Source organism: Saccostrea cucullata, unplaced genomic scaffold (assembly GCF_032062105.1).
Source record: "Saccostrea cucullata isolate Sc308-1 unplaced genomic scaffold, CSIRO_AGI_Scuc_v1 ctg1227, whole genome shotgun sequence".
Lineage (NCBI taxonomy): Eukaryota > Metazoa > Mollusca > Bivalvia > Ostreida > Ostreidae > Saccostrea > Saccostrea cuccullata.
The window spans coordinates 62,194-70,275 of record NW_026925859.1 but is presented as its reverse complement, the minus strand read 5'-3'; the positions used below and the strand labels follow the sequence as shown (position 1 = coordinate 70,275).

Here is an 8,082-nt window from a genome sequence, read left to right as displayed (position 1 = left end):
TCATGTAACTATAGATTTCCAAAATAAACATTTTTGCCTTCAGTTTTGCATATAAGTAAAGTATAGTATACCTGGTAATAAACAATAATGGAAAACATGGAATACATATGTACATGTAAGATGCATTTACTAAATATTCTACGCCCCCCCCCCCCCCCCCTCTTCCGTTGATGTCATGTCCCCGGCATAGTATACTAATTAGACAGTGATTCCTTATATTTCCATTTCATTATGAAATTAAATTCTAGATTACATTAAAAAAAAAAAGATTAATAGATTTCAATTACTCCAATGTCAATTGTTCTCATTTAATGAGGTCAAACACAAAGACAGCCGCACGAAATTTACATGCGAATTTGGCCCACTTAGCGTCAAACACAAGGAGAGACGCACACGAGATTTAATTTAATATAAAGCTTGACATATTGATTTGCGTAATTTCGGTAGATTTCTTAAAGCGGCACTGTGTTGCACAAAGGGGGAAATTGACAAATGTAGAATTTTCGCATGACCTCTGTAAATTTTGTTCAATTCCTAAAAGTATTCAGTTTCAGAAAATTACATGTTTCAAAACCTAAAAATGATATTTTTATGGGGAAAAATGAAAGTAAAAATAATTTCTGTCTGCCCCAGAACGAAAATATTGTAAAATACCCTTGTACTTCTTCCTCCCTACTGTACGCGTGCGCAGAAAACTGTTGAATAAGTGTCGATAGTTACCATGGTCTCAGTTATCCACGAATGAATGTAAGAAGACCAAAAAATTTGATTTAATCTTTTTAAAAAAGTTTTTAGAACATATTTCTCACCTTTGCATGCTCCAGTTGAATGTTGTTTACAAGTTTGAGCTAAAAATAAGAGTTGCGTGACCTTGACATAACCGAAACAACGAAACGGTAGATACAACCTTTATTTTTTCCGGCACTTATATTGTGCAGTCAATTCTTGCAGTTTAATTGTCATATATTCGCTAAATACTCATAATTTCATAAGTCTTTCTCTGTATGCTACAGATATCTTAAAATTACGATATGATTTTGACTCACTGTGCCGCTTTAAAGAGATGTTACAGAAAAAAAAACAAATCTCGTAAAAAAATAATTATACTAAAGTTTTAATTGTTATGGCTTAATAGCACAAAAAAATCCTTTTTCTTCCAAAATTCACAGTTTTATTTAATTTTGTACCGTCCTCTCTTTTATGCAACTTTATATTTGGCCAACCCGCATAATTTTGTAAATTTGCAATTTTAGGGTTCAGCGTATATATATTTTTATTAAATTTATGAAATGTATTGAGTTTTCTTGCTTCACAGTTTTGTGGACATTTTCAAGAGTGTGTTTAAACACGTCACACAAATAAAATTTATAAAATACATTTTCATTGAAAGATAAATTGAAAAAGAAGTTATTTGTAACTATTTGTTACGATTTCTCCTGCTCAGTTCTAATAAGCGTATGACGTTTTCTTCTGTCAACCTTAGGTTTCTTAAATTTTAACTATTATCATTCAATTTTTTTGTTGCACCTGTCATACAAATGAATAACAAGCATAGCGGGTTACTTAAATTAACGTTTGCGTTGTTTTCCGTCGGCCGGTGAGTATTAATAAATGAAACACACATGTACATTTTATATAAAAAGAGGCCAATGCACTTGAATGCAAAGAAGATTTTTTTTTTAAAAAGAATGTTCATCATACACACGAAATCAAATTCTGACATCCTCATTCAGAAATGACGACATTCCAAATTTCGTTACCGGTATCCTTAGATTTGTTTGCCCAATACATATGTACTTTCGTGGAATAGTGCCTTAGAATCAAACTGCTGTATATAGGTATACCCATGAATTGAAAAATATCGATTTAGTATCACGTTTTCTATCCTGAAGAATAAACAAGAACTCATGAATTTCATTCTTTTAATAAATAAGTAATATTTTTTAAGGCAATGGTACACCAAGGCGGTGCAACCTCGAACACGATGTTTTTGCGAGCAATGTTTATTACAGAAAATTCTTTTGAAATTCATATCAAATCCAACAATCCCGTTAAAGCCCGATATAATAAGCACGGCCTTCAGACTTCCCTGGTCTGTATTTCCCCTGTCAGTCAAATGAATTAAGGTCCATCATTTGGTACTAAAAATTTATTGACATTTAGCTACTAGTCCCTGTCTTTAACTCTTTCACCCTGTTTGACACTCCTGACCACCGTTTGGTCTTCTGAGAGAACAGGCAAAATTTATCACAATGATGGGAACGGTACAAATATGCATGGGACAATTAATTTTGGACTTTTTGTCATCGAAGAAAACCATGGGGCTAACACATTTTTCCATTAAATATCCATTCGACACAAACTTTTTTCCCAACAATTTACAGTACTCTATCCAAGAGAAACATTCATTAAATTTAAAAATATTATTTTTCCAAAAAAAAAGAATTTTTTTTAAAAAGTCATATTTTTAAAACTCAAACGAAGGCTAAAGCAACATGAATATCCAGATAATGGGAAATATTACAAAGTGACAAGCATTAAAAACAAGGATTATGAAAATGAACACTAAGAAAAACAATATCGATGTTTTAAATATCTGTATTCTTAGAAAAATCCTAAAGTTTTGAACCAAACTTTACTCTGTCCCTTTGAAACTTTTAAATAGTCTTCTTGAAAAGACCAAGGAACATCCAAATTTAGATTCCTCGACACCTGAATATAGGCTCGGTTCTGTGATTATGGATATTGCACATCATAGGCTTTTTAAACCCGCACGTTTCACAGAAGAAAATGCAGCTAAAACAATCCGTCTTTTCCTTAAACTTCAATATGCCAATAAAGGAATTGACGCGGTAAATATAAGTAATATTCTTAATCACAAAAGGGTCCAGTCTTGTATTCCACCATATTTCAAGTTAAAGACTACGCCTTGTATTTCCTACAAATATACATCGACCATTGCTTCCAAACTTTTCAATTACAAAAATACTTTACATGGCCTGGATATCGACTATCTGAAAAATAATCCCCTTTCGTGTTCGTGTTCTTCTTTGCCCTATAACTATAATCCTGCTGGACACGTTATTACAGGTGACGTAAATATAGTTCTTAACCCTTTCTCTACCGGCACATTTTCAGCGTTTTTGCAAACCTTTTGACGTATCCTTATAAATCAATTTATAACTTTTTTATTCAAAGAGTAATCTAGGCATAATGTATACCATTTTGTAGGGAATTTTCTGGAGATGATATTTCATAACTATGCAGGTACCTCACGACTGACCTTGCTAGTGGCAATTGAGGTCAAAGGTCAAATTAGTGCAGAATTTTATTGCATTTCTTGACACATTTTAATTTTCAAGTTAAAAATTAAGTGATACACATTGAAATAGGAAATTCAGAATTAACCCACAAAAGGTCATTATCCTGTACTACATTAATCACATTAACTTTTTTTTCAATTCTGCAAATAATGACTTTAAAGAAGTTGCTAAGCAACGGAGTATTTTTCAATTTTCAGGCAGTATTTCTTGTTTTTTGCTCATCCCACACACATTTATGCATTCCATTATATTGTAAAGTCAAATGTGGGGTAATGATACTGAAATAATATACATCAGATAATTGTCTTAAAGTTTGACCTCATCAGATTCACTTTTTTTGGAGGTCAAAGGTCAAATAAGTGCATAATTTTAGAAATTTTTCCCAAAACTTTTCATCTTTCTTGCTAAAATTTGTAACAATGGATGCTAAAGAAGAAAATTTTGAATTTACTCTTTAGAAGGCAGCATACTGTATTGCAAAATCCACATATTATTTTTGTTCAAATTTGTGTTAAATGACCTTTGAATGGTTGCTAAGCAACACCAATATTCAATTTTTGGGCTTTATAGGTTTCTTACTTCTCATTCTAGACAGTTTTCCATGGTATCATTTGTAAGATATAAGGTCAAAAGTAATGTATAAAACATCCAACAAATAATTGTCTTAAGTATTGACCCTGAAATTTCTGCTCTTTGGGGGTCAAGGTCATATCAGTACAGAAATCTGCCTTAAATTGTAAGTATATATCAAATTTGAAATGCTGCAATTATTATGGACATATTGTCCAATAACTGACACATAAAATTGTAAACAACAAAATCAACAGAGATATCACAAAAGTGAATAGTTTTGTTTTACTTTGTTTTTTTTTTCTTTTTTTTCAAATCTTGGTTGTCATTCAAAAAATATATATCTCTGACTTAAGTAAACTGGAACAAAATTTGTAAGATGTGATCTCAAGTATTTCAATCTTAGTGACAAATACTATAAAATCATATTAAGGTAAAAATGTATTGCAACCAGTATCATTTTTTAATTACACAAAAGAGAACTTATTTTGTCATTTTCAAAAACTTAGTCAAACACATTCTTTGTCATCTAGAATACATTGTTTAAGAAAACATTTACAATTTTTCTTTTCTTACAAGAATTATTTTACATTTTCAAGTCTTTACTGGGTCACTTGTTAAAACAACTTTTGTCATTTTATAAGCATATGAAAAAACAGCAAAGATGGACAAGCACAAAACTTCAGCTACAATCTTTCATTCATCCAGTTTATGTGGTGTATAATTAGTGAATTTCAGTATCCAAGGATTTCTTAAGTATTTGCTACTCTTCTCACAAACCCTTGACTTATGCTGTCAAAAGTCAGAATTCCTTATATCACATGACATGATCTTGAATAACCACTTGCATCACTGATAGAAATAAAGAGCATTCCTAAAAGTGAAGTATCCGGCAAAGAATAATTAACAAGCAGATAGGCTTATTTGCTAGTAAGTTTGCAGGTTTTTATCTCTAACTTTAGATTCCAGATTTTATTATGTGCACATCATCTTCATGTTGAATGAACTCTCTGCCATCTCTCTGAAAGACCAAGGAAACTCCTTTGATTTGACCGAGGCATGATCAGTTTCTAAATGTATTCTGTCCCGACTCCTGTAACAAATTTTAAAAAAAAGTTTTGAAAAAGCTTTTCTAATCGAATATGTACTTTTAATCAGATAATTCAGTTTATACAGAAATCTACAATTGGCACTTTCCTTTTATAATATTGTTAAAAAGTCTTTATAAAGCATATCATATACAATGTATATTTTATTATATATGTCATATTTTGTCATACTTGTAGTTAAATGGTTTGGGGAAGTCAATGTATTATGACTGAAATATTGTAAGCCTTATACAGTGTACTAAACAATCAAGGTTAATCAATTATAAATTTTAAAAAATAGCATAATTAACCATTAATTTTATCAAATGCATGAAGTATCCTTTTTAAGTTTCTGTTGTCAGGGTTCTTAAGAGAAAGGGCATGTTGGACTGAAAACTGTTACTTCAGAGAAAAATCCCTGGGACAAGGTGTTTATATATATGGACTTGTTTGTATGTTATTAAATGTCTCTCTCAAGAATTTCTCTCTCAGATGGAGACGCCACCACTTGTCGGTGGACAGATGCAAATTTTGTTCTATACTTGGCACTTACAGCTATTGAGCTGTGAGGGATCTTTTTCATGCCAGCACCTACTGCGACAAGGGACCTTAATTGGGTTATATAAGTATAAGTATAATATAAGATAAGATATTTTTATAGTGTCTTATCAGAAGAACGGGTCTCCATGTCTCAGAGTAAGATTCGAACATGTGATGTAAGGATCAACTCCTTACTTCATGACTATAGGGCAGAGGCTCTAACCACTGCGCCAGTCCGGCTACTCATGTACCTGGGAGTGTTGACTAATAGCCATCCAGTGGCAATGAGGAATTTTGACTGCAATAAAATTGACTTACTAATAACTAAGCACCTATGTCCTCCACATCATGGTCTTTTCTGTGCATGGTGGCCATTGGTGGGATTAGCAAGTGGGTCTTCATAGATGAAAGCTCTGAAGCCTAAATGGTACCAGCATACTACACATGCTAAAAAAATTTATGTGTTTGTGTTAATTATGTCATATTTCATTTTTCTTTGAATGTACCTAGAAGTGGTCATGAAAACTTACCCACTTCAAAAACAATACAAAAATAAGTCGAACGTATTCGTATCCATCATCTCAAAACACGGTTTGGATGTTCAGGCAAACAATACAAAAATTGATTTGTTTAATGTACTCTGACAGGTCCGGCACAATGTCTTGATTAAGCTATATAGCTTGATTTAGCTATATAGCTTTATTAAGCTATTCGGAATAGCTTAATTAAGCTATTTTATCACAATTTTTTCTCAAATGTTTTATTTTTTCAGCATGTGCAAAAAGTCGCACCTTGTTGCAGTGGAAATATTAAACTTTGAACTCTTTTGAATACAATGCATGTAAAAATCACTCACCAAATTGTGTCTCCTTGAGAGACTTTGTACTCAAATTTTTTAAAGTTTGGGGGCTATCGATGAGTGACCACACAGTTATTTCTTGAATGAAATTATAAAGGAGGTCAGTTATGGCCAACAGGATAACTGATTTGTAACAGTTCAACACAATGAGAAGCAATCATACTTATCCACGCCAATAATTTTTTCAGCACTGTAAACTTTTAATTTTCTTTTTAAATTTACTAAAATTGTTTCATTTTAAAGCAAAGATGTATAATTTCTATAGGATGCTTTTTGACTGAAAATTTTTATAACAAAAAACTTTAGTAGCTAACAAACATGTCAAATGTGTACTGCTAAGAAATCTGTGACTTTATGACAGTTATCAATTTTTCAGCAGTGTAAACCACACGAAAATTAACCACCTACTTACCCATCTTGAAAATGTGGATCGGAGGGGACGGAGTACATCAAACAAAAATATTTTATTGATCAGTCAACACAGTATTCAGATTCCATATTGAGAAAACAGTGACATTGTATTGTAAACAATTTTGTCATCGGAAAAAAAGGTTTTGTGATCGTTGAAAGAACCGAAAAGTATCATTTTTGGGTTACCGACGATGTCAAACCAGCGAACGGCTTCATATCACATGTACATGTGTAGCCAGGGTCCAGTCTACTACTATAGGCCTACAGTTTAGTATATAGGTCCTTGGTAGTCTATAATGTCTTTTCATTTCAGCCAATGTACTCTAAAATACTTTTAAACTTTTCAATCAATACTTACTCACATCTAATGCCAAAGAAAAGACCCGTCATATCTGATGAATTGACGTGTTCTCCATCGTAAAATATTAAATAATCCTGAAAATCCATGCTGTTGTTGTTTACTGCTAAAGCGGAAACACGTGTTAATCTCGAATAATATCAACTCATACCGTAATGAGTCGTGTAAATGCGAGATTTGTAATAAATCATTTTGTTTCCAAGTTTTTTAAATTTCATGTCAGTATATGTTTAATTGTATTTTATATTAAGAATATATTTTAAAGCAAACAGCAATAAATCTGATTTTTTTTTACGTAGACCTTTAGGAATCAAACATTATTTTTTTTTATCAACACTGAATGAACTTATTGCACATTGCATAAATAAATAAAAATACATATACATGTACTATATTTCTCTAAAGGTGTAAAGATAATTACTGTTATTTTAAACCATTTTTTAAAATAATGCATCTATTTAAATAAAAATATTTAATTAAATATAATAGTACTAAACATGTTGTTCCGAATGAGAAAAAGAAAACGACCTTGACGTTAAATATTGACTACATTCAATTTTTCTACAAAAATTACGCGGAGGTTCAAAATTCAAATTATGTAATTCAAATAATACCGAAAATAAAGAGACCAGTGAAGGCTTGTTGAAATGGAAATTTTCTCTACTTTTACCAGCTGTATTTTGTTTTCCCTATTTCAACACAGAAATAAAGGTAAAACTGCGTTTAATTTAAATATTACGAATAAAACCCAGAAAAATCACATGCGTGGAAGAAAATTCTTGTTTTTACAAAATATTTAAAAGTAAAAGCAATAATTTTTACATATTTTAAAAGCAGAAAAAATATCCTTTTTAAATATATTAACGCAGTACAGTTAAGGCAACACATGAAAAAAATATGGTAATGAAGTCATAATGAGGTCTGACGTCATGT

General features: G+C 31.4%; 1 long non-coding RNA gene across 2 annotated transcripts; it reads right to left on the bottom strand.

Moving 5' to 3' along the window:
* Positions 1-3,833: 3,833 nt before the first annotated feature.
* Positions 3,834-7,436, bottom strand: LOC134269910 (uncharacterized). 2 transcript variants are annotated; one of them, XR_009992676.1, is made up of 3 exons: positions 7,150-7,436; positions 5,840-5,968; positions 3,834-4,986 (listed from the first exon to the last, which is right to left on the bottom strand). It is a non-coding gene; the product is annotated as an uncharacterized LOC134269910 (long non-coding RNA). The 2 variants fall into 2 exon arrangements; XR_009992675.1 differs by having other exon boundaries at positions 7,154-7,436.
* Positions 7,437-8,082: the final 646 nt, after the last annotated feature.